Source organism: Macaca thibetana, chromosome 8, assembly GCF_024542745.1.
Source record: "Macaca thibetana thibetana isolate TM-01 chromosome 8, ASM2454274v1, whole genome shotgun sequence".
NCBI lineage: Eukaryota > Metazoa > Chordata > Mammalia > Primates > Cercopithecidae > Macaca > Macaca thibetana.
In genome coordinates, this window is record NC_065585.1 from 36,432,399 (window position 1) to 36,459,653 (window position 27,255).

At 37.6% G+C, this 27,255-nt stretch overlaps 2 protein-coding genes across 5 annotated transcripts in view; one reads left to right on the plus strand and one right to left on the minus strand.

The window, feature by feature from the left end:
* The window catches only part of EBAG9 (estrogen receptor binding site associated antigen 9), a 1,013,262-nt gene that overhangs the window by 762,559 nt on the left and 223,448 nt on the right, over positions 1-27,255 (minus strand). The window lies entirely within an intron of this gene.
* TMEM74 (transmembrane protein 74) overlaps positions 24,757-27,255 on the plus strand; it is a 143,702-nt gene continuing 141,203 nt past the window's right edge. For all 4 annotated transcript variants that reach the window (XR_007728230.1, XR_007728228.1, XR_007728229.1 and 1 more), the window contains exon 1: positions 24,757-24,901. The gene's annotated coding sequence lies outside the window, so the exon portion shown is untranslated. The remainder of the gene's footprint in view (positions 24,902-27,255) is intronic.

A 27,255-nucleotide genomic window follows, 5' to 3' on the forward strand; every position in this document is an offset into this window, starting at 1 on the left:
TTTATAAAGAATCTCAGATTGGACTTTTAAAATACTCTCAAGGCTATGGAGACAAACCAAGGCAGACATCAGACTTCACTTCTAGTACATACAGATTTAGGTAAATTTCCCTCTTACTTAGGTCTCTCAAATATCTTCAGATTCTTGGGTCTGCCAGGAAGTGACATTTTTTTCTCACTCGCTATAAGGCTTGGAACCTCTGAAGCTAGGCATACTATGTACATTCTCAATGATTATCCAGTCAAAACCTTGGTAATATAACAGTATTTCCAATTATATCCTGTTATAAAGACAGGACATTCTTATTGAACTTGTACAAATGATATTATTGCCATAGAAATGAGAATATTCACAAAAGTTTCCAAATTCTGGAGGGATCAGGTAGGGAGAAAAAAAAAATGTTTCCATTTTTGTTCATGAAAGCATACTTACCAAATTGCTGTAACCTATAGGTGGCTTAAAAGAAAAACATAGTTTCTTTAAACCTGGAAAACAAACAAACTAAAGGAATCAGCAAATTCTGGAAGTAAAAATTCATAAAACATGATTTTCATCAGTTTGTTTTGTGTCATGCAATTAATTTTTATTCTGCTTGATTTTGGAATAGTAGTTTCATGAAGTCATCACTTTCATTAGAGTTCTGGAAATTCTTACCCAGTTCAATGGTATAATCTTAAAGTCATAAGAAACCTGTACTTGTTAGAGTCCTTCCCATGAGTCCTCTTAATGCTGAAGCACTTTCGTATTATAGTTGCTTGCAAATGCTTTCAGAAAACAATTAACTGTCTGTGGATGATAAGACAAAATGCTCATGGCTAAAAGTATGATGAGAATTCATGATAGTAATGATACAAATAACAAGGAAATTTTGTTATTTCTGTGGCACACAACATTTTAACTAACCAAAATCACGACTGATAACATATCAGCTTTCTAAAAATTTTCCGTAGTTCCTGGAACACATATTAATAACATATCGATACAAATATAACTCAAAATTAAACATCATTTCTTATTTGAAAATGCTTTTCATATAATTTAACATACAAAGTAAATGTAATTACATTCATATATGTTTTCAGATGTCTCAGGGGCTCTCCAAAATGTCCAAAGTTAGTTCAAGGTCAAAAAGACTTACTTATAATTTGATTTTAGGAATTTTGTCAAAAATGTCAAAAGGTTTAAAACACTTAATTTAACAAGATTATCAGACATTATGAAACAGTTAAAGACAAATATAGAAAAGTTACATATTTGCCAACAAAAATTTAGCTGTTTTAATACTGAGAAGTTTCTGTTTTCTTAAGTAATCAAAAGACCTTAAAATGACAACATGAAACACAGGAAATTATCTTGATAAAACACAAAGTCTTTGTTTCCCAGGCCAATTACCTAAAGGGTAAAAACACTTTATACTCTCAAATCAATAACCCCAAGAAAACTGTCATTTTAACAGGGAGAAAATCCAACTTCTAGTTTCGTACCAGTGTACTTTTGGTTTTAAGGCTCATTTTAAAAACGCTTATAACAAATGCATTCAATGATTCAAAATTCATGGAATGGTCTCTTTCCTCCTCCTCCTCTCTCTCTCTCTCACTCTCCCCCTACTTTCTGTATCAATTCAATTTTATCTATATCACTTCTTTTTTCCTTCACTCATTCTGAAACAAACTTTCACCTCCAAAATAGATTACTCTTTTCCTCAACAATGACCAAAAAAAAAGTTCTCATGCCTTTCAGTAACTTTTCTTACCAAATATACATCTTTCTTTCTTTGTACACTCTGCATACAGAGTTGCCTCCCTCATTATTTCTAACAGCTTTAACTACATATATTAATTAGAATTACTTTAATTCTTAAAAATCCTAATTTCTGATGAAAATTAATAGGCACTGTGTTTTATGTCAGCATTTTATAGATGAACACTATGTCATAATATGATTTTTTAAAAAAATTTGAGACAGGGTCTCGCTCTGTCACCCAGGCTGGAGTGTGGTGGCATGAACACAGCTCATTGCAGCCTCAACCTCCCAGGCTCAAGCTATCTTCCCAGCTTAGCCTGCAGAGTAGTGGGACTACAGGCACACGCCACCACAAGGAGCTGATGTTCTTTTTTGTATATATATATTTTTTTGTAGAATTGGGATTTTGCCATGCTGCTCAAGCTGATCGTGAACTTCTGGGCTCAAGCAATCCGCCTACCTCAGCCTCTCAAACTGCTGAGATTACAGGCATGAGCCACCATGCCTGGCCAATTTTTTATGTTCATTATCAAAGCCAAATATATTTGGGTATAGAGATTCTCTATATTACATAAAAATAAGATGCCAAAATATATATTTAAATTTATGTTTAACAATTAATTTTTCAGTATTTTAACTTACTTAGAAATGACTCATTTTATGAATATTTATTATTTAATTTAACATAACTTTAGAATTTCAAAAAGATTTTTGAAAATATAAAAAGTTCATTTATAAATGTTTATTCCATTTACATTCACCAAATTTTCTCATTCTTAACAAGTATGCTTGAATAGCTCATTAAACAAAGCTAGCCATTGAAGCAGTTCAGGAAATGCCACCCCAAATATGTCAGTTTGGTATATTGATTACTTTGAGCTGAAGGCACTCAAAAAACAGCAAAATGTAAAGGGAGGCTTTCTGTGAATTCCCCTCATCTGCCTGAAGACAGATCCTCTAAAATAATTTGATTGTCATCAATCCTCTCCCTGGGGAGTTTCATCAGCCAGGGAAGATTAACTCTTATCACAGGAGAGGTCAGACACCACACCCAGACAGACTGTCGAAAACCATCACCTCTTCTTCAAAGACTCATTCATCTTTCCCCAGAATCATTAACAATAAGGATCTCTCTCTCTTTATCCCCTGATCATCTTACCCATTTCAGCAGAGGGGCTGAGTCGTGGAACACTTGCTCTTTTCTTGATTGACCTACCTGATTATTGCTTTAAGTTATTGTTAGCTGGGTTGCTTATTGTAATCTTTGCCTTCCATTTTAGATGTTTAGATTTCTCCAAACTGAGATAAATAGAGTGGACTGGTTTCGGGCCCTGTAATGTTGAAGGACCAGCGAGTTTTCCTCTGGCCCATCAATCTTTGATGAATTAAACCTTTGTGTCAACCTCATCACTGTCAATTTTATTTCTCGCATTTTTAACGGCCATCTAAAAATTTTGGACCCTAAATTTGCATTTCCAAAAAAAATGGCTCTTAGGTGAAACAAGATAGAAAATGGACATCTCAAAATCACACAACTTGGATTTTAGACCTAAATACCATTATTTGCCAAAACAAAGAAGGGTGTAGGTAGAAAGCCCAGTGAAAACAAAAATGATAAAAGGTGAAGTTTGTTTAGACCAATGCTTTCTCCCATTATGAGCATTTCTAGTGATTTTTCTTTGTATATGTACATTTGTTACAAGAGTTTCAAAATAACCAGCTAAATTCCAGAAAGGTGGCTTTTAAACTTAGTTTCTGTTCCTTAACTAGATTATTAAGTACAGAGCAGAGCCCATTAGTGAATAGGACAGACAAAGCATTGTCTATGACTGGACTCAGAATGGATAGCACTGAAGCAGCAGCAAACTGCTTAATCTGAGGGCCTAACTTTTATTAACATTTCAGATAGCTCTCCTTTTGCCTTCGGGGTGAGATAGTAAATAAGTGAAAAGGCTGGCAGATTTAATGTTCATTATCAATTAGTTGCTTAAGCTTTTTATTTGCTTTTCATAAGGAGTTTTTTAAAGAAAAATAATTGACAACCTTTCAGAAACTTCTACACATTAATCAGTATTCATGGGTAGGTCTAATTTGGGAGCCCTCTTTTTTTTTTTTTTTTTTTTTTTTTTTAGACACAGTCTCGCTCTGTCACCCAGGCTGGAGTGCAGTGGTGCAATCTCAGCTTACTGCAACCTTCACCTCCCAGGTTCAAGTGCTTCTTCTGCCTCAGACTCCCAAGTAGCTGGGATTACAGGCACCTGCCACCCCGCCTGGCTAATTTTTGTATTTTTAGTAGAGACAGGGTTTCACTATGTTGGCCAGGCTAGTCTTGAACTACTGTCCTCAAGTGATCTGCCCACCTCAGCCTCCTAAAGTGCTGGGATTACAGGCGTGAGCCACTGCACCTGGCCGGGAGCACTCATTTTTAGGCGTGCTTCTCAAGGTACACTTGAGAAGATGGTACAACACTGTTCATCTGAACATTCCAAATAAGACCATCATAATTTTAAATTATCTTTAGTATGCCATTTTTGTAAGTATTTGTACCTTCCAGGGCCTAATGCTTATACATGTAATGGCAGGTACAGCCACAAGTTGGAATACTTGGTATTTTAGAAATTAAGAATCCCTATACAATGGAATACTATGCAGCCATGAAAAAGGAATGAATGAACAGCATTTGCAGTGACCTGGATGAGACTGGAGACTATTATTCTAAGTGAAGTAACTCAGGAATGGAAAACCAAACATCATATGTTCTCACTGATAGGTGGGATCTAATCTATGAGAACACAAAGGCATAAGAATGATAGAATGAAATTTGGGGACTTGGGGGGAAGAGCGAGAGGGTGATGAGAGATAAAAGACAAATATGGTGCAGTATATACTGCTTGGGTGATGGGTGCACCAAAATCTCATAAATCACCACTAAAGAACTTACTCATGTAACCAAATGCCATCTGTACCCCAATAACTTATGGAAAAAAAAATTTAGACCAGAAAAATAAATAAATGTATAATTTAAGAAGGAAAAAAAGAATACCATTTTTACATTGATTTCGAGTGTCTTGGAGTCAAGATAAAAGATGAAGGAGGAAAACATCATTGGGTTAGGTTGTGTCATACTTTCACAATGTTCCTTCACTGCACGGACATCTTCTTGATGACGGCAGATAACCCAGTGTTAAAACTAGTCCGTGCCACAGTCCAGCTCTCCCACTGTGGCAATCTTATTTTTAGGTCGTATGCACTTTAAGCAGCTTTTAGGTGCCGGATTCATGCCCACCAGTTAAATTGTGGCTTTGGCTCTGAAATTGCTCTTGATCAACTTTGTGAACTATTTTCCCCTACCTATCCATGCAAGAAGTAACAAAGAGGAATAAGCCCAAATTCCTGAGCATTTCTGAAAGCCAGAGCTGTACACCTCATGCAGTAACAGCCACCGACTGCAACAGTGGTCAGACACCTGAAAAACCACAGCTCTTTCCAGTGACTCAGACACAGAAAACTCCAAAGGGTCGTGTGCTCTCTCATAGCACAAACTAACCTTGGATTCAAAAACCAAAATGATCAACGGCTCAATGCAAAAAGAGCAGAGTCCAGTGCTTGGGGTTCTGTGAGGAAGACAAAGGACCTTAAAAGGGGCCAGTGGTGCCTCTCACATTCCTTGAGGAGCCTGAGGAATCATATGCAGTGTTCTTTGGGTCTATTCATGGTCACCAAAAACTGTCAAAACACAAAATTACAACATCTTTAAAGATCTTCTTGGCTTTTATTTGTGATTCTAGCACTAAGCAACATCTTGCTGTATAAAACAGAATGAGTGTTTCGATGAGCTGAGCAGAAGAGTTTGACTTTATAGACAGAAAAGGCTGAATAAATGAGAAACTGGGAACAAAACCAGATTGGTCTGTTCAAACTTACTTTACTCATAGGGTTAAAACAGAGGAAACTTGCGAGTTACATTGACTCCAGTTGACTGGAATCTCCTGTTTGGATTTTGTTTTGTTTTGTTTGTTTTGAAACTGGCCCATTTCAAAGTTCATTTTGATCACATGGCACTTAGCACAAGGGGTCTGGTCTGCTGGACTCTAATACAGGAGGCTAGTTCAAAACAATAATCTACCATAAAATTTGTATAACACCTGAAAATCACTAAGTAGAGTGGATTGAAGTGTTCTCATCACAGAAACTGATACGTATGTGAGATAATACATATGTTAATTAGTTTAGCCATTCCACAATGTAAAGATATTTCAGAATGTCATATTGTATATCATAAATATTTGTCATTTTCCATTTGTCAATTAAAATATAAATTAATTTGATAAATTAATTAATTTTTCAAAAAACAACTATTTTATTTTGCTTACAATTTCATGATCATGAATTCAGGAAGGGTTCAGCTGGACAGTTTTTGCTTAGAATCACTCATACAGGGCCAGGTGTGGTGGCTCACGCCTGTAATCCCAGCACTTGGGAGGCCGAGGTGGACAGATCACCTGAGGTCAGGAGTTTGAAACCAGCCTTGCCAACATGTTGAAACCTTATCTCTACTAAAAATACAAAAATTAGCCAGGTGTGGTGGCATGCACCTGTAAGCCCAGCTACTCGGGAGGCTGAGGCAGGAGAATCACTTAAACCTGGGAGGTGAAGATTGCAGTAAGCAGAGATCGTGCCATTGCACTCCAGCCTGGGAGATAAGAGTGAGACTCTGTCTCAATTTAAAGAAAAAAAAAAAAAAGAATCTCTTATACAATTGATATTGGCTGATATGGTTTGGCTGTGTCCCCACCCAAATCTCACCTTGCATTGTAATAATCCCCATGGATCAAGAGCAGGGCCAGGTAGAGATAACTGAATCATGGAGTCAGTGTCTCCCATACTGTTCTCATGGTAATGAGTAAGTCTCACAAGATCTGATGGTTTTATAAATGGGAGGTCCCCTGCACAAGCTCTCTTGTCTCCCACTATGTAAGACATGCCTTTGCTTCTCTTTTGCCTTCCGCCATGATTGTGAGGCCTCCCCAAAAGTGTGGAACTGTGAGTCCATTAAACCTCTTTCCTTTATAAATTACCCAGTCTCGGCTATGTCTTTATTAGCAGTGTGAGAATAGACTACTACACCCACCAACTGCATAACTGGGGTTACATTTATATGAAGGATCCATGGAATGAAAATCCCAGATGGTTCACTTGTGGCAAACATTTGATGGAGGGCGTTTGCTGGGAGATCATCTGGGATGTCCACTGAGCATCTCCACATACCCACTCCAGTATATTGCTTTCAGAGTAGTCAGACTTACATGTAGGCTCAGGACTCAAGATATTCCAGTAAACAAGATGGCAGCTGCATTGCCATTTTTGACCTAGCCTTGGAAGTCACTCAGTGCCACTTCTGCTGCATTCTCTTGGTTATTACTGAGAAACAGCCTCACTCTAATTCAAAGAAAATAGGATCTAACCTCTTGGTCCAACATCTTGGTCAAGTCAAAAAACCTGTAACTATTTTTTTTTAAAATTATTTATCGAACAGGTCTTTATTTGTCACTGCCATGTGCCAGATATTGCACTAGGGACTGAGCATTTGTGAGTGGACAAAATATTCAAACAAAACAGAAGAATGTAGAGCAAAAGTGAAAGTTCTCTTTAAACTCAGCTCCCTCTCAAGTCTCCTGTAAAGGAAACTCCTTTTTCTTATTTTTTAAAAAACTTTGTTTTGTTTTGATAAGAGTATGTAATATGAGATTTACCTTCTTAACACATTCTTAAGTATACAATATAGCATTGTTAACTATAGAGATACTGTTGTACAGCAGTTCTCTTGAAATTATTTATCTTACCTAAGTGAGATTATGTCCCTCAAGTAACAGTTCTCCCATTATCTCCTCTCTCCAAGCCCTGTCAACTACCATTCTGCTCCCTGCTTCTGTGAGTTTGATTATTTTAGATACCTCTTATTAATGAAATAATGAAGTATTTGTCCTTCTGCAACTGGCTTATTTCACCCAGCAGAATGTCCAGATTCCTTCATGATGTCTCATATTATAGTATTCCTTCTTTTGTTAAGGCTGATTAATAGTCCATTGCAGGGTGTGGTGGCACACGCTTACAGTCCCAGCTACTTAGAAGGCTGAAGTGGGAGGATTGCTTGAGCCCAAGAGTTCAAGGCTGCTGTGAGCTATGATCATGCCACTGCACTCCAACCTGGGTGACTGTATTAGTCCATTTTTACACTGCTATAAAGAACTAGCTGAGGCTGGGTCATTTATTTTAATAAAAAAAAGAGAGAGAGAGAGAGAGATTTAATTGACTCACAGTCCTGCATGGCTGGGGAGTCCTCAGGAAACTTACAATCATGGTGGAAGGCAAAGGAGAAGCAAAGCATATCTTAACATGGTGGCAGGATAGAGAGAGCAAAGGGGGAAGTGCCAAACTTTTAAACCATCAGATCTCATGAAAACTCACTCACCATAATGAAAACAACATAGGGGAGCCACCCCGTGATCCAATTACCTCCCACCAGACCCCTCCCTCAATGCATGCGGATTACAATTTGAGATGGGATTCAGGTGGGGACACAGAGCCAAACCATGTCAGTGACAGAGCAAAACCCTGTCTCAAAAAAGACAAAAATAGTCCGTTGTATGTATAGACCACATTTTCCTTGTCCATTCATCCATTCATGAACATTTAGGATATTTCCAAATTTTGACTATTGTGAATAGTGCTACAATGAACATTGGTAATAACATTGCTAATATCTCTTTTGACATCCTGATTCCAATTTTTTGATAATTATCCAGAAGTGGAATTGCTGGATCATATGTGTGATTATTAGTTTTAGACAGTCATAGAAAGTATAAATTGTGATGTCAAGTTGTTATAATCCAAGATCATATTGTTGTTTTTCTGGTATTTTTGAGGCTTCCTAATCGATTTAGCATTTTTGAGCTCCTGTGCTTTTTAAAAGTTTAGTAAAATTAACCCTACTCAAAATATTATGTTGAAGTTATCTTCTATTCCTGAGTGTTTTCTCCTCTTTGACAAATATATCATGTTAATCTTTTAACAAACATATTGATTTTGCCAAGTAGATTTCACAATAGAGTTTCTAACCATCTCTTGCCACATTTATTAAAATAGTTTTCCACATATAGTTGTTATATTCCTTCATCTTTCCTTCCTTCCATTTCCACCATCACTCTTTCTTCCTTTCTTATCCAATATGCTTTGGCTTCTTGGTGCCACACTCTGCTAGGTACTGAGGGCATTGAGATGAATAAACCACATTGCTCTAGAGTGGTTCACATTTTGATGAGGGAGATGAGAACTAAAAATGACAAATAGTGTGGTAAATATGATTGCAGAGAGATGTGCAGAGGATATGGGAGTGCTGAAGCAAGACTAAAGCTCCTCAAATCGAAGTTATTCAAGAAAGAACAGTAAAATTTCACATTCAATTTATTTTTAAGAGTGGGAGAGAAGAAATTCAAGATCTGAGATACATAACTATAATATTCAAACATATCTGGATCATACATTTCCAAATATAAATGATTTTATAAAGGACATGTCTTGAAAATAGGATTATTTTAAAAATAATATTACCTACATTCATACAAACATCTGAAAATAGGCATTTATCTGAAATCAACATATATCTCACATCATCAAACCACTGGAGGTCAGCTTCTTTGGGGGGTAGCTGATAGCAGAAAACCCCCTTGAGATAATCAGAAGTGCTAACCTACTCCAGTAATTGGATTCTCACAGCTCAATTAAAAGAGAAATAGCAAGCACATCTGATCATGATATTTAAAATATTTATGAGAATAAAAGGCCTATAATAGTGTCTTTCACTATTAATTTATAGCTAGATGGAAGGAGAATTACTTTGGACTCTTTTTACTTTCATTATAATTTCTATGATAAAATGTGCCAACTATTTCCCTTTTGGTTTAGCTTGAGAATCAAACCAATGCTTGCATCTCTAATTATTTTAAGGTAGTTTCTTCTAATCTTGCCCCCAGAGAACTTGGCTGCTCACTGTTGTTGAGAGAAGACAGAGGAAATAGAACTTTTCAGTTTATAGAAGACATCAGCACATTCTACTCAGGAGAATGCCAAGTATTTAAACTGGTTCAGTCAAACAACTGGGCTAAGTTTGGGAGATATTTAAGGGAACTTTAGGTGGGTAAATAGGCTACAAGACATTTAATACATAGAAACAATTGCTTGTAGAAGAAAACACTGGTACTTCTGTGGTACTTTTTGGAAGACAGAAAAGGTAAGGGAAATATTCCTTCTACAAGCTAGCTTATACTACATTGGGAAAAAAACTTGAAAGTGGATACATTAATCATATATTCCTCTGTCTTTGAATTCCCAGCATCTAACATAGTGCCTGACCAGAGTATGTGCTAAATAAAATTTACTAAATGTGTGAAGCAATAAATGTGTGAAGCAATAAATGTGCAGACTGCAACATCATAAAAATTCAACTATAACTAGGCAAAGGGTGGACAAATCAAGTTGCCTTGCACTTGAACTTTGCAATTTCATTTTTCTTGGTATTGCTCAGACAGTGTCTGAATATGATTATCATCCTAATCATAAATCTTGAAGAAATGCATGCAATATTCTCATGTGTTATGACTATGAGGAATATGTAAGATCTTAATAGATGCATAAAAATAGAAGTGAGGACTGTGCTGGGTTAAGAAAATTTGGTAATGAGTTACACAGTCTGCCCCACAGTGAAGGGCAGCTAGAGTAAAACTTTAATGATCCACTTAATTATTTCTAAATTATTTTTGATAGATGGATGTCATAGTTTAGCAGATATGGCTTTGACATTGATTCTGCACGGTGACAGACTCCTCTATTACATGTTTTACAGTTCATTATCGTGTTTTTTCCCAATATTTAGCCTTCATTTCTATCGCTACTTAAAGTTACTTTGTCTTGATTTTTAAAAGGAAGGGCTTTTTTCTTGCAGGCTAAGACATACATTATTATGTTCAACTTCTCATAAGATCAAAGAAAGAAAGAATTTATACCATATAAAAGAGCTCTGGCTCTGGCTCACTGAACTAAACACTCCACATTGCTATTTGATTCTCCTTTTAGCAAAGCATCCATTCTAGTTAATTTTTGTAACAGCCATTGCCAGACAACCAAATTCCCTTTTCCTAGGAACGCTGAAATCAAAACATTAATAAGGACTTAGAGAATTAGCCTTAGCTCACTTGTACATTTTATAAAATGAGAATGCTATTTGGGGAACTGCCATGTTCATGATATTTGCCATGAACTTGTTCTTCAATTTTCCTGCAATGTATTTTCCTTTTCTTAGTGTTTTATTCTAAAACTCACTATCTATTAAAAAATGATTGGATTGTCCTTTCTGGAACATTTTCTTCCTTTTGGTTAGAGGGTTTTCTTGGGGCTTGGTGTTTCTTTGTTTTTGTTTTAAACCAAAGGCATTTATTCATAGCTTTTGTTTTAGCTCTGATGATAGCAAAATGGGAGAATTATGTGGAATGAAAGACTTTAGGTTTAAGTTCTCCATTTATCAATTGATTTATGTATACCTCATTCTATAAATATCACCCGAGCCCTGCAAATTGGGGTGTGCTTACTGCCTTTTGTTTTTAAATTTATGAATATTGCTTCTACTGTGTTTGTACACGGGGGCTATGTTACAGTCGGTTTCAGATTATATAGAGTCCTTAAACACTTATAATGAGAAAAGCACTACACTGAAACTGGTAAGTAGTGTAAGTTAAATCTAGTACTACCTCAAAGAGTCTAGTAAGATAAAATGAAAGTACATCACATTTGGATGCTTTCATAGTTATCAGGAAAGCCAACTCAAGCTGATGATTTGTTGACTCAAGTCACCAAGAAGCTCAAAATTTAGAAGAACTTCTGCACAGCGTAACCTTGACTATCACTCTATTTCTTTGTGATTCTTTAGACTCTTCTGTGTGTCAGTTTTGTTCTCAGGCTAACTTACCTTGTGGTTACAAGCAGAAACAGGGACTACGTGCTTCCTTCGCCCTCAACCAGTGGTCAACAATTTGATCTTTATTTGATTGGACTATTTCTGAGACCATTGTGGCTAAGGAAGTCCCATATTTGATTTGGCTTAGGACTTTTTCCTTCCTTTGTGACATGGAAAAAATGATTAGACTTATTGATTTGTGCCTTTGAGCAGAGGATAGAGTCAATCTCCTCCAAACCGCAAAGTTGCTAAATAAAAGAGGAAGACAGTTACCTCAAGGGAAATCCAAGTGCTGCTACAAAAGAGAATGAAGGGAAATTGATTTTGGTAAGGCAACCAATGACTATGTGACTGAGTCTCCATAGATAGTGTTGGTTCTCCACTCATTTCCACTTAATGTTCAAACTCAGCACTTTAATAGGACAGTAGACCGATTGAAAAAAAATAGCCCTAATTGTTTCACATCCCTGGCAGTATGATTCTGTAGGTCATCCCATCAAAAAGTAGAGGTTATTCCCCCATCCTTTGATTCTGAGCTAGGATGGCAATTTGATTTAACATAATAAAAATGTGTTGAAAATGACTGTGTGCCAGTTTTAAGCCTGTCCCCCAAGAAGCTTAGTGTCCCCCACTCACTCTCCTGGATTCCTGCTGTCATCCTGCTACCTAGCCTGGTCTAGTTAGCTGGAGGATGGGGGGCCACAGAGAAGAAAATACAAATTGTCTCAGCTCAGGTCATTCTAGACCACTCAATGACCCAGCATTTGACCATAGACAAACAAGCCCAGTCAAGACCAGGAGTGTCTGGCAGGGAGGCAAAAGCAAGGGTTATATATACCCTATAGGGCCACTGCTTAGTCATCATTCTGAAATCCAATAAACTCTTAAAAGTAAAAGGATTTATATTAATTTATAGGAAACTCATTTGACAGCAAAACCAAATCTGAACTTACGTAAGGCTATTTGCACTCTTCGTTTATCCTAACTTTTTGTGTGAATACACATGTTTTGCTGAAAAAGATATTAATGTGTTTGGCCATAGGGTGCTGCCCCAGATTCCACTGAGGATTTTACAAAATTCATTGTGTATACAAAGTGTTAGCTTTCTAAATTACACACACACACACACACACACACACACACACACACACACACACACACACTCTCCAAACCAAGCCAAAGCAAAAATAAAAAAACAAACCGAAAACAACCTACCCAAATCTTGAAATATATCTGACTCAAAAATTTGGAAACCTGAAGATCCAATTTGCACAGAAAAATTTTTAACCATTTTTTTTCTTTTTGCCTTTGTCCATCCTACTCACAAAACAGCTTCCCTAATCTCCTTTCACAGTGTTTTTTTCTCCCCCCCTCCATCCTCCTCCAAAGTCCCTCTCTTCTAGCCTGTCAGTGTCTAGTTTCAGCCTCTTTCCCACTCTGGAATTTGCCTTCCCCCACCTCTTTCCTTGTATAGTACTATTTAAACTTTTTTCAGCTCCCTAGTTTGCACTTTTAAATATCACCAGGCTCAGTAAATTGAAAGACACTCCTTTACATTTGCCTCTTTAGAAGGGAAGTGAAGGTTAGAAATCAAGGATTAAATTATGACTAAAGTTCTTCATTTTTACATAGACAAAAAAGATAATAATATATTACTGGTTCTTTGATAGGAGTATAATAATTAGATGAGGCTGAGGTATAAAGAAAATAGTGGGGAAGGGTGGGGAAGGGGCTGTCAAGGAAGAGGCTTATAAAGAAAACCATAGCCTAGCAGAGTGGACTCCTATGTAGGTGCTACCTGGACTTACAAATAGCTAGGGTAATAAAATTCAGAACTAGCTAGTCTAAGTAGAGGAGGAAGCTTGAGAAAAGGGATATTTGGTTGCAACTGGGAAAATTATTTCAAAATTCTATAGTTTATGAGAATGGAGCCTATGTTAGGAGATTAGGAAGAGGTAGGCACAGGCCAGTCATAAACATTCTCTAAAAGAACAAGCTACTCTCAAAAATGTAGAGGACAGCTAATGAGGACAAAATCAGGAGGAATTTCTAAAACATGGAAAGTAGATGAGATGTGACTGAAGAAATATGAAGCCACTACAAGGAAGCTACCAAAACAGACAGAGGGGTAAATCCAAGAGAAAATTTTTGCTATGAAAATGAGCACAATTTGACAAAAGCCAACTAACTATGAAAAGACATCTCATGAAAGAGAGAAAGAGAGACTAAATGGAGACCTTATGCCCAAGAATAGTTAACAGAGTGATCAGAATGAATCCTGGTTTTACATTTGAAGATATGTAAAATTAATTTCCATGGAGAGTTAAGGGAGGACATCTCATTATAAAATAAGAAATAGCACAGATGGTAATGAAAATGAAAAAAAGTAAATAGTGAGGAAGTTAAAAACAACATAATGGAAACAGCTGAAAAGCAAAAACTAAAAAATAATAATATAACACATATTGGATCATTTATTACATGTCAGATACTGTTCTAAGTGCTTTGCATATTTTATTTAGTTCTTTTTCATACTAGTCAAATAAGCAGTAATATTATCATCCCTATTTTACAGATATGGAAATTGAACTACAGCTCCTTTATAAAGCTTATTCAGAGTCACATGGCTAGTAAGTGGCAGACACTGGACTTGACCCAAGACAACTGACTCCAAGCACATTTACTAAACCACTGTTCTACAGACAGAAGATTCAACCTAGAAATCTCTTAAATGCAACACAAGTAGGTAAAATATAATTTTAAAAAGGTATGAAGATATAAAGAGGAATAGACATAGAAGTTCCAGCATCTAAGAGAAATTCTACCTGGAACGCTTAACAATAACAAAAGGAAGCAATATTTAAATGCATGATTGAGCCAAGCATGGTGACTCACACCTATAATCCCAGCACTTTGAGAGACTGAGGTGGGGTGGTTGCTTGAGGCCTGGAGTTGGAGACCAGCTTGGGCAACATAGTGAGACCCTGTCTTTGCAAAAGCAAGTAAATAAATATATGATAATTGAGAGCTTCTTAGCTTGAAAGAAACATGTTTCTTCTTTAAAAGGGCCACTAAGCGCTAAACAAGACAAATTTAAGCAACAAAAATTAGATACAGAATTTTGACAAGGGTATTTCCATGATTATAGTTTTTATCAAGATCAATCTATGGGTAATGTTATATGTGAATTAGCAGTTTGAGATTACAGGCAAGGTCCTAACCAGCAATAAATGCAATAGTCCAGACAAGAGATGATGAAAACCTACACTAAGGAAGCAGAAAGAAGGAAAAAGTAGCAACCAGAGTCAGAAAACCAATGCTGAGACTAATAATAATGGTGAAATACTAAAGTCAAATCACATACCATAAAGTCTAACAACATTTAAAAAAGAAACCGTAATGAAGCATAGCCACTACCTATGATACTTGTTAATGTCAGGCCTCCAATAACATAACACTTAACACAATAACAGATAACATAATAGCATGGCAGAGTTGAACTATAAAAGTCCTTGAAAAATACGAATCAAAATATGAAATATTCTTACCTGATGTGGCTTTGAAAAATTATAGCAGTATATCTCAGGGTTCATTTTAAACAACAACAGTTCTACAATATGTTTAATGAAAAATAAAAGATTCATAATCTTGTAAGTTTGGGAAAACCTTAAAAACATCTCTTGCCCTTGGAGCTTAAAATCATATATTAGCAAATCAAAGGGTCTCAGAAGCCCTACAGTAATGAAACCTGATTAATTTTTAAAGTGCAGAATCCTTTCCTCCAGAATTATTTAGTTATATATTTCATGAAACTAATATTTATATAGATGATATATTTGGGGAAATACTGCTCTTGAGACATATGTTTATACATGTATAGGAATCTGACTTAATTATTCCTCTAATGTACATTTGAAAGTATAAAATATAGACATAAGGTATTATGTTTTTCTAACATGTCTATTTTATAGAAAAGGGAAAGGTGCAGATGAGAGTGGAAAATTCAAGTAGAAAGATAACTTAGTTTAAACACTGAATAATATTACTCAAAAACTTAGTAATAATAATAATTACATGGAAAATCTAAACTAAAATATTTATCCCTTTTAATATTAAAGAAAACAAAATACAGTAATTGCCTAAACCACTATCTATACAGGTAGATGAACGGATCGCTCATTTCCACTTTCTGAGCTCCTTTTTGACCAGCTGCAATTAAGGAGAAAAGGCCCTTATACCAAGTAAGCCCAAAACCTCACTGCCACAACAGAAGTTGGTTTGATGCTCACATCTATCTTTTATATGGATGTGGTGGTTCTCCTCTATATTGTGATTCGGTGACTCTGGCTACTTCCATATTGTGGCTTCAAGGTCATTTTAGCATCATATAGAGATAGAAGACGGTATGAAAAATACAAGGGCAGAAATATCAGACGCATAACTACTTCAGCCTGGAAGTTAATGCACATTATTTCCACACATATTGCATTGACCAGAACTGGAAAGATGGTCGAACAGAGATTCAAGGAGTGCATTCATAGTTCAGATTGTTGTGTCTTCTTGATATGATATACTGACTCTTTTATACTTATTGTTTCATTCTATTCCTGGTAATATTCTTTGTCCTGAAGCTCGCTTTAATATAACCATTTCAGCTTCCTTCTGAATAATGTTTGCAGGATATATCTTTTCCTTATAACTTACCTGTGTCTTTACATTTAAATCTCACTGATATTGCCTCTTGCTTGGATGATTATTATTAGCTATTTGATAACACTTGACAAGCCCATCTTCAATCTATTCCCCAGAAGGATCTTTCCAAAATTTTAATATATTATTCTCTTGCTTAAAAACCATCCTTAGCACTTTGCCATTTTCAGAATTAAGTCCACACACCTTATCCTTACTTAAAAGACCAAAGATGATCTGTCCTCTACTAACATTTCTACTATCATTATTTGACATCCCTCCCCTCACACTTCATACTGAAGACACACTAAATATTTTTCAGTTCCAATAATTCACTTCTGAATTGTCAGAAGTTCATCTTCATCCTGCCTTATTCTTCTAATGGCCAGTTTCTTTCTATATTTATATCACTTGGATATTACATCATGTAGGAGCCTACTTTGACCCTTCCAATTTTGAATTCGGTTCTCTTCCTGTAGGTTCCCATTGTATTATCTATTTCCCTTGTCACAACACTTATGAAATGGGTTATACTTACCTGTTAAACTGGCATGTTCCTCGCCAGACTGTAAGCTCCCTGAAAGTTAGGATGTATCCATTCAGTTCGCTGTTGCACCTCCAGCACCCAGCATAGAACTTGTTGACAATTAATGGCTATTGAGTGAATGGCTGAATTACTTAGAGTCGTTAATGACCTTAACACAGGCATTCAGTGCAGTGATGATCTCATAAACTGGGTTTTGTCTCTAGAAATGGATGTAATAAAAAGACAGGGAAAGAGTTGAAGACATTGAAACATTTCTTGAGATCATGGTAGAGTAGTATCAGGAATGGTTCTGTTCTCTAAAAGGTCATGTCAAGAGGTGAGCAGCAAGCAGTCATTTAAATGAGCGAATGGAAGGGTACTCAGGAAATATACAGCAGATATCAAAAATGCCAAGCCAAAAAAGGCTAAATATAATAAAAACACATCAATCAAGAGTGAATGTGGAAGAAAAGCATTGGCCAAGAGTTGGGAAAGGAGATAGCAGAAGAGTGCATGGAAGGCTATCTGTTATTGATTTTGCCTCATGTGAGATACCTCACTCTGGAGACTTACTGTTAAGGCACTGGTAGCAAACCCACATATCTACAAAAGCTAAGTAGTAGGAGAACTGAGCCAGATATAAGTTAACGGTGAGAACTATGAAAATCTGGATACTTTATGTCCCATCTACAGAGTGCAAAACCTACTAAGCTGTAGTTAATTGTTAACATACAAAAGTGAGGTCCACTGTTTCAGAATTTTTCATATAATTCAAGAGAAACCAGAAATCCAAATAGGTTTCTCAAATCTTCCAAATTTCCAAATTTGATAAATACTTAAATAAATTGTGACAACTCAATGCACCAATAAAAGCATGTGTTTAGATCAGATTCAACCCATAGCTGTCAACTTGTGTTTTTTACTTAATTAAATTAACATGGACCCTAACAGCAACAGTAGATTAAAAAGAAAATGAAGGTACAAGATTAGGGTCAGTGAATGCAGTCTTGTTTCTAGTAAGTTTAATTATAAAGGAAATCTGTGGCCTAAAGACAACAGGGTCTTTATGCAATCAGCAGACCTAAATCCTTCCACCAATATCCAATATTCTCCCCATATTGTGCTTTCTAAAGGTGTCATAAAGTTTATATACAAAATATTAGACATGAAATATTTCCATATTTTTAATTTTGAGATATCAGTGCTCGGATTACTTTAAATCCTAATATTGTAAGTGTTTTGGGAGAATCTGAATAGCATACCTTTGTACACTCCCCACCCTGCCATGCATAGCAAGATGCCAGGTGAAGGTAAGCCAGAGAAAACTATCTTCAGGTTCTTCTTAAGGTAAAACAGAACCCTTAGATTTTGATATAAACCTTTAATGCAGAGATTGCAAATCAGATGTTTGGAACCTGAATCCACTCCAACAGTTGGATCCAATCCAACAGCTTTTTATCATTAATAACTGCATATAGAAAAGTACATGAAATAAAGAGGGTCACCTGCAGTAATTTAATTCAAAGAGAACACCCTTGTAAACACATCCAGGTAAAGAAATAGAACAGTGCCAGTGTCTCAGAAGCCTCCCCTTAGTCTTCTCAGAATCACTACTCTTTTCTTCTCTTACAAAGGCAACCTACCTCTTGACATTTATGGTAACTGCATTCTTGCTTTTCTTTATTGTTTCACTAACATCTTCAAATACTTTGGTATAGTTTGCCTCTTAACTAACTAAATATCAATGAAATTATGCAATATAATTGCACATTGTGTATTTTTTAGTAGCTAGCTTCTTTTCTTCAGCTTTATTGTTGTGTGTTTTTAATATTCATATTTATTAATTTTATCTTGAATGTACACATGGTGTTGGATAAGAAACAGATGATTTACTTAAAAGCAAATAATGACTATGCGGTCCTCTGGATCCCAATTCTTACACTTGGCACAACACGATAAAAGCCAGATCAGATGTCTTAGGCATACAAACTTTTAAGTTTGTATCACAGATGACAAACAAGAGAAAAAATAATTTAGTCTGTTTACATATAGAAGCAAGAGAAAACTATCTTTTCACCCTGTCCCCAAAAGAAAAAAAATCTTTGTTCCTTGGAAGCAATAATTTTGGATTCTCTAAATGTTTCAAATATAAATACATTTCTTCAAAGCCGAATGCACCCAAGTGTCTCCAGTTTTTTTGACCTAGAAATGTCTCTAAGATCCTGGGCCTCATTCCCCATTTAATGTCTACCTCTAGAGTTAGACAAATCTCTTTCCAGTTCCCTCATTAATTTTGTGGATGTTAACTAACTTTCAATGCTTGCTCTTAGCCTAGGTTTCAGGATCCCAAGTTTCAGCCAAATTTGCTCAGAAGGCCCCATAAACACAAAAATATTTCATCTATACCCTTCATTTGTGAGATCCATCCATTTCGTTGCATGTAACTGTAGCTCCTTCACTACATATTACTCCTATGTATAAATATTCTACAATTTATTTCTCTATCCTGTTGTTGGTGGACATTTTCTTGCACGTCTTGGTGCCCATGTGTGACCATTTCTGTTGAATGTGCATCTAGAAGTAGAATTGTTGCATCATAGTTAACTTTTGTGGATAATGCAAAAATGTTCCAAAGTGGTTATACCAATTTACATTCCTACCACCAGTGTATAAGGTTCTAGTAACTCTATGCCTTACCGAAACCTGGGATTGCCAGTTATTTTGCCACTTCATCCATTCTAGTGCGCGTGATGTGCTATTTCACTGTGGTTTTAAATTACATTTTTCTTACGACTGATTATTCTGTGTCTCTTTCTATATACATATTGGCCTTCTGGATACCCCTTGTACATTTTTTATTCAAGATACAGAACTTTTCCATCATCGCAAAAAGCTCCCTCATGGTATCCCTTTATAGCCACACCCACCCTCTCACCTCCCACCATCTCTAACCCCTGACAACCACTAATCTGCTCTCCATCTCTATAGTTTTGGCATTTTGAAAATGTTATATTTACAGGGAATCATACAATATGTGACATTTATAGATTGGCTTTTTTTCCATGGTTATTTTTTATTGTATCAGTGTATTTGCAAAATTGTTGGTAAAATTGGTTTGAGATGATGCTGTATTTTTTCAGAGACTGAGTCTACTTTCTTCAGCCAGGTACCTGGTATCTTAGCACTCTGAAGTCACCTTGGTTAAATATTAGAAATTGAGATATTCACAAACTGAGATGCATGCCCTGTGAGGGCCTATATAACACACTGCTGAGATGCAACCTTTCAGGATTCCAACCCAACGTTCAGGGAATGGAGCAGATTCACTATGGCCTCTTCCCTTGGTGAGTTCAAGACCCTAATCCCCACTCTTCTTAGCCTTTTGCGCTAAACTGTCCTCTCTGGATCATGTAACATCCCCAACTAAAAAGAAGTTCCAAGATCCTGACTTGTCTTTCTCAGATTTTCTCCTTCTCTGCATCTTAATCCAGTAATTTTTCTCTATCTTGTTAACTTTTTATGCCTTCCATCAAGTGACTTTTATATATTTTGTTAAGATTTTCTACTTATCCTCAGCAGTGGGTAGGTCTAAATTACCTAGTCTGTTACTACTGGAAACAAATGTTGCCAATAAAATTTTTTTCTCTGACCCATTAAGGGTTTAAAATATATTGGATTTTGAATAAAAAATTGTGCTATCTGATTTTCATTAATGTCTAAATTCACTTAAGACAAATCTCAGGTAGAACAGTTAGGGGATATTGCCCCTTTTGGGAAAGGCACTTGCTCTTAACTTGGGTAATCTTCCCCTATCCCTATTGTCTGTATTCAGTCACTTTATTTAGGTAACATGCCTGCTTGACCACTGTAAGCATTCTTATTAAATGGAAACCTTTCAAATTTAGTACTATTTTTTTTTTTGTTCCTAGAATCTTGTTCATTAACAAGATCTTCATTCTCTAAATTATGGTCACGCTCATTCTTAGCACCAGTATGGGGTATAGGGCCATATTCCTCATGCTATTCCTATTCAATGACTGATCCTCCCTCCAGGCTATTCCAAAAATGTATTTCTTACCTCTCTAGACCAAGCCCCTCATGATAATAATTCTAAGTCTACTAATCAGTCCTTCTTATTATTATTGAAGAAAAAGAAACTGGAAAGCATGCTCAGTAATTATTATAAGAGGCTGGTTGTTAAAAGTCCCAGCACTACCCTTGATTTACATGATAAATTTACTTCTCAGAATTTTTCTTATTTTTCAGCTGGTTAACTTAGTATAATAATGATTGTTCCTCCCACATGAAATGGAGTATAAGTAAACAGGAAAATGTGAGACATTAAAATTAGTATAAGACCAAAATCATTATGCAGGTTTCTAAATAACATTTTACAACTGTGAATTGTTTTATCAGCATATATTGAGGAACTACTGTTTCCTATGTATTGCACTATTTCATGCTCACATATAGCTTCAAAGTAATAGAAAGAATATGGTGGTTCTCAAGGAGCTTAAATTTTATCTGGAGAGATCACATAGAAATCAGTATAAAACATACATGAAATACTCTTCTATATCTAAAATGACAGCATAAAAGAAAGCGTATTATGCTACTGGAAAGCCAATTAGAAGGGTAACAATAAGTTGAGGATGTTGAACAAGAAAGGCTTTTGAAAAAGCTTCTTGGGTCAATTTTCAGGAAACTTTTAGACATAGACTTATAGTGTTGGTATGGAATTGATATATTTTTAATGCTCAAGAACATGTACATAGTCAAGTATTATGATAGGTAATCATCTTGAGTCTTCAGTTCAGTCTTGTCATCTTCCCTCTAAACAGAAATACTGCACTTTCTGCACGAGGTAAGGTCTTCAGCATGTAGATGCTGACCTTAAGGAGTTTATGATTGATTACCTTAGAGATTTAGGCACCTAAGCGAGAAGTTAAACCACATGCAGTGGCTACCTAGCCATTCAAGAAATGTCGTAAAGCAGTGGATGATAAATATCAAACACATCAGTACTGACAAGTCCCAGCAAAGTTCATAGGAGGTGTAATCCTTGGAAGAAAAAGGCTTCACGAAAAAAAATGTAACTTAAAATCAGTTCAGCATGGGAACCACAGAGGTCCTCTAATCCAACTAGATGAATCCCTTCTACGAAATCACTAAAAAATGGCTCTCCTTTTTTTTTTTTTTTTTTTTTTATCCTCACCAGTAACAGAGAATTTGCCTTCATGAGACATCAATTTAAAAGTTTTAGAAATAATGTCCTTCCTTATACTAAGCCTCAAATCAGCCTCCTTCTTAAATTTAATTGTGCTATCCAGAGCTTCTCAGATTGGTGCTTTGGCATCCTCCAGCACTCCAGTGTGTCACAGGTGTGCTGATTTACTTATTTCCTTAGCTCTCCAAGCTGTCCTGCAGAGACTGAAGTACCCACAGCCCCAGAACTATGGGCATGAGGAACCTCCTGTGTTGATTACATTGCCATAAATAGTATCACCTCTTATGTGTACTCTGCTGTAAAAAAGATTGTGAAGCATTGCTCAGTATAATGTGTCAGCAAAGAGATCAAGTCTCTGGAATCACACAGACCCAAGTTAGAATCTTGGCTCTGCCAGATATTAGTTTTCAGGCCTTGGGAAAGAAACTACATCTTTTCAAGCCTCAATTTCTACATTGCAAAACGGGTGCAATAATACTGCCTTTTGTGAAGTTGGTGTAAAAATTAAAGATGATAACATAGTAGCACTAAAAAAATAGTATTCTTGTTATTTGTTCTGCTTTTACCCTTTTAAATATGCTATAGAATTCTTCTATTTTTAGAAACTTTAGAATATTTAAAGCTAGTTTATTGTTTCCTCTCAGTATTGTTCAATGGCTAATAGCCTAAGTTCCTTCAGCTTTTCCTCGTCAACATAAATTCAAGTTCCTTCTACACCTTAGTTTCTCTCTTTATTTCTTTTTGCATACGTAGTACTAAGAACTGCATCCCTGTAGATTTGGCTTGATAAACTAGTCCTTGAAGTGTGGATGGAATAGGGCAGTGGAGGAAAGATATTCATGCTGGAGAACTGTGTAGTAAGCAAAGGAGAAGTCATAATACATCTATCATGTTTATCAACAAATGGGCCTCACTGGCTACAAACATAATCATATGGGGGGAAAATAATTTTAAAGAGGCAGGATTGTGAACTCCTGTAATTGTGTGACTATAGATTCTATTCAATGTAAAGAAATACCAACATAATTGTCTTTAAAGGAGATCGATATCTCTTTTGAAAGCAAGCAACCACAGTATGTGAGCTACAAGCAAAATGTCGTACATACTATAATCCCTTCTTTCTTTCTTTCTTTCTTTCTTTCTTTCTGTCTGTCTGTCTGTCTGTCTGTCTGTCTGTCTGTCTTTCTGTCTGTCTGTCTGTCTGTCTGTCTTTTTTTGACGGAGTCTTGCTCTGTCGCCAGGCTGGAGTGCAGTGGCTTGATCTCTCACTGCAACCTCCGCCTCCGACTTCAAGCGATTCCCTGCCTCAGCCTCCCAAGTAGCTGGGACTACAGGCAAGTGCCACCACGCCCGGCTAATTTTTTGTATTTTAGTAGAGACGGCGTTTCACCATGTTGGCCAGGATGGTCTCGATGTCCTGACCTTGTGATCTGCCCACCTCGGCCTCCCAAAGTGCTGGCATTACAGGCGTGAGCCATCGTGCCCGGCCTATCCATACTATAATCCTTTTTTGCTCCCCTAGAATTGTCCCAACAGGATGCTGGAAAACTGGAGATTGTCTATAAGCTACACATACCCTGGGCTTTCAGTGGCTGTTGGCTGTTGCAGTCCACTCTGGTTGAAAGAGGTTGGTGACACAGTTACCTTGTCCTAGCCTAAGAGTCACAATTCAGGAGATTCAACCTTCAGATTTCCTTTATTCCTGACACCTTGTATTCTGGCCTTCTGGTCTTTCTTCCATTCATTCCATATAGTATAATGCTTAGAATCTGTTGGTGTTCATCCCCCCACCTCTGCTAAGTATTAGTTGTTTGACATTGGGCAAATTATTCTACTTCTTTGTAACTCAGTTTCCTCTTCTGTTAAAATGAGGATTTTTTTTAATAATACTTTAACAATATATTGTGACCATTAAATGAGACAATGTATCTATAGTGCTTAGAAGAGAGCCTGACAATAATAAGCGCTATTTATGTTAACTGTTATTTTGCGTTATTATTATTCATACATTCAATGAATACCACTGTGCTAAGTACAGGGGATGTGCTGGTACATGGGACAATCTCTTACCCTTAAATGGTCACATTTCTTCTGATTTTGTGAGAAATGCATTGACTTTCCAAACTGATTCCTGGATGCAATTTCAGAAGCTGCTGTTGGTCTTGGTAACTGTGGAGGAGACACTTGCCCTCTCTGAGCCTGTTTCCACATCTGTAAAATGAGGATTAATAAAATCTACTTGGAAGATATGTTTTGACTATTAAAAAGACAAAATATGCAAATTATCTGGCACATTTGGAGCCAAATATACTTTCCTTTTCACAGTCTTGTGGCCACACCTGAGGCTAGGGAACTCCACTCTGAGCTTAGAAAACAGTGCTGTCTTCTTAAGTGCTGGGGAGGAGTAAGAGGGTATGGCGGGAACTCATCCGCAGGAAGGTAAAACCCAGAAGGCGTGGGACGAGACAGAAACAGGAGGGATGCAGGGACCGCCCCTGGCCTACAACTCCCGGGATGCTCCGGGAGCGCCCCGCCCCGCCCCGCCCCGCCCCACCCCCCCTCTCCGCGGCGGGCGCTGCCCACCCCACGGAGCGGAGGGGCGTGCAGAGGCTACAAGTGCGGCGGCTGGTGATTGGGGGACTTTCTCCGGGAGCCGTGCCTGGAGAGCGTGCGGTGCTGGAGCCGCACCGGGTGGCCGAAGCAGAAGGTGAGTGGCGGGGAGTAGGATGGGGAGGAGGCTTTGGGTGCGAGGGTGAGAGCTCTGTAGCCTAGCGGAGCTGGAGCGCATATCCCCGCTCCCTGCCCAAGGTGTCTGCTTCGTCTCCCGGTACTAGGCGCACACATCCCTACCTCGAGTCCCTCAGTGGGCGCAGAGTTCACCAGAAATGGATCGCCGGATCCCTAGACGCCTGCGGGGGGCACCGCTGCCCGGTGCTTGGGGCTCGGTCTTCCGGCTCAGCTCGCACAGAGCACATCCAGAGGTCGCCTCCCCGAGACCAGCCTTGCCTGTGTCAGTGTAAAGCAAATATTAATGCTTTTAATTGATGACAGATGGAAGAGGGAAAGTGCATGTCCCCTCGCTTTAAGGTGCAATGTCGTTAAACTGGGCTTTTAAGCAGATCAGAGGAAAAAGAGGGAGAGGACGGAAGAAAAGAGTCTTTAGCTGGTCTCCTGGGATTATCCATTCTCCACTGAGAATGGAAGCCCCGGATTAGGGAGCTGCAAAGGAAATCGACTGCGCTGCTAACATACCTCCGGTAGAACAAGCGAACAAGCGGGAGTAGCTTTTCTTTAAAGAGAGGTAGAGGCGGCCGTAGGGAATTAAGTGAGGATTTCTCTCCTCTTTTGTTATAAATTGAAAGTCTCAAATAACCCTGCTGATTTTATCCAAGGTAGTCTAGTGTGATGAGTTAATTGTACCAAAGGTTAATCAGAGCCCCTAATGCCTGAGAAAACTGGAAGAAGAGTTCTCGGTAATTGATGAAGCCTGTTACCATCACTTCATTCATTGAGGGATTCTTTAGTGAGGGTTTGTTCTAGTTTAGTAGTGATTCTTTTGCCCTGTTGTTTTTTTTTTTTTTTTTTGCTGTTTTCACTGTAGATAAACTCCGATAACAGGAGAAAAACGTTTTCTGTTTTGTTTTGTTTTAAACAAACTCGTGTGTGTAGCAGCAAACGTGTCGATTCCCTCTCCCATATTTTGAGTTGCCAGGTTGACCTTAGGTGACCCTTGCCTGTGCTTCTGTTACCAGCTTTGGAGCTGTGGATTTTGAATCATAAGAAGCCTCAAGCCGTTGACTAAATCAATTATCACCCTGGATTTGGAAGCAAAATAAAAGGAGCCTTTGGTTAAAATCTCTCTATTTAATGATAGTGAAAGGTGAATTTTTATTCCTTGGAAACATGGCAGAGGCAGAGAAAGATAGGCAGATGGTTTTCTGCTCAAACCAAAGTTCTCTCCCAGAAATGCCCCTTGATGCAGTGGGGGGGTGAGGAGTGACATGTTTATAAAATTCCAGAGGTAACCTTGGATATAGCTTCTCATCTATTTACCTCCACAGAACTCTCTTACTCTGTGGGTTTATAGTTTGTCTTTTATTTTCAGTTCACTTCTAGATTGGGTTTGTAAAACTATTCCGATGGTCAATTTCTTGTGCATGTGTGGTAGCAAAGCATGCAGAGAGGGAGGAATACAGACTCAGGGAACGGGAGTAACAGATCCTGCAACTGGAGCAGGCAGGTGTGTGTGTGTGAAGGAGTGGGTTGGCCCACTGTATTTTGCAGGGATTGCAGTAAGGTCTGTTGCCTATATGCTTTGGGGTCCAGAACATGCTTCCCCCGTGGAGCAGTGAGGGAATCGGGCTGAGTAGAAGCACAGTGAATAAGCAGCATATGGTCTTGTAAATACAGGGCTGTGTGACAAGGGTCATTGGATGTATGAGGTATAAGGTTAGCTGAGGTGGCTGATTAAGCTGGCCTTTTTCATCTACTTCAGAGCTACGGAATCAAAATGCTGAGTTCCTGCCCAGCTGATAATGGGATATAGTCGTTCACTCATGGTGATGCTCTAAAGCTAATCTGTATTAGAATCTGTTCTGAACTAGGGAGAATGTAAACACTTACAGTCTAATTGAATTAAGAAGTCTATACTTCCCCAAGTCGTCCAGAAAATCGGCAGCTCTGCTCAAAAGGGCTCTTGCCTTTCTCATTTGTCTTTTTACAGGAAACCTGCCTTCTCGTTTGAGGGATCCTTTTGCAGGAATGTGTGAGTCCTTGGATAAATTTGGCTTGGTGATGGCAGTATTATTTCTCAATAGACACTGCCACTTCCTCCATGCGCCTTTCTACCCTGACCTAAGTTTCTCAGTGTTAATCACGATGACAAGTGAGAGCATTTGTCCTCTCTACACTTTCCTGCCACTAGGTATCCCCTCCCTTCTTTTGCCTGTCTGAGGTGGAAAGGGGGCTAAACAGGTGCAGCTGTGAAGGAAATGGGGACCCCAGGAGCAACACTCCTGGAAGTACAACCTTAGCTTCTGTTGGGTTCTCATTTAACTCTGT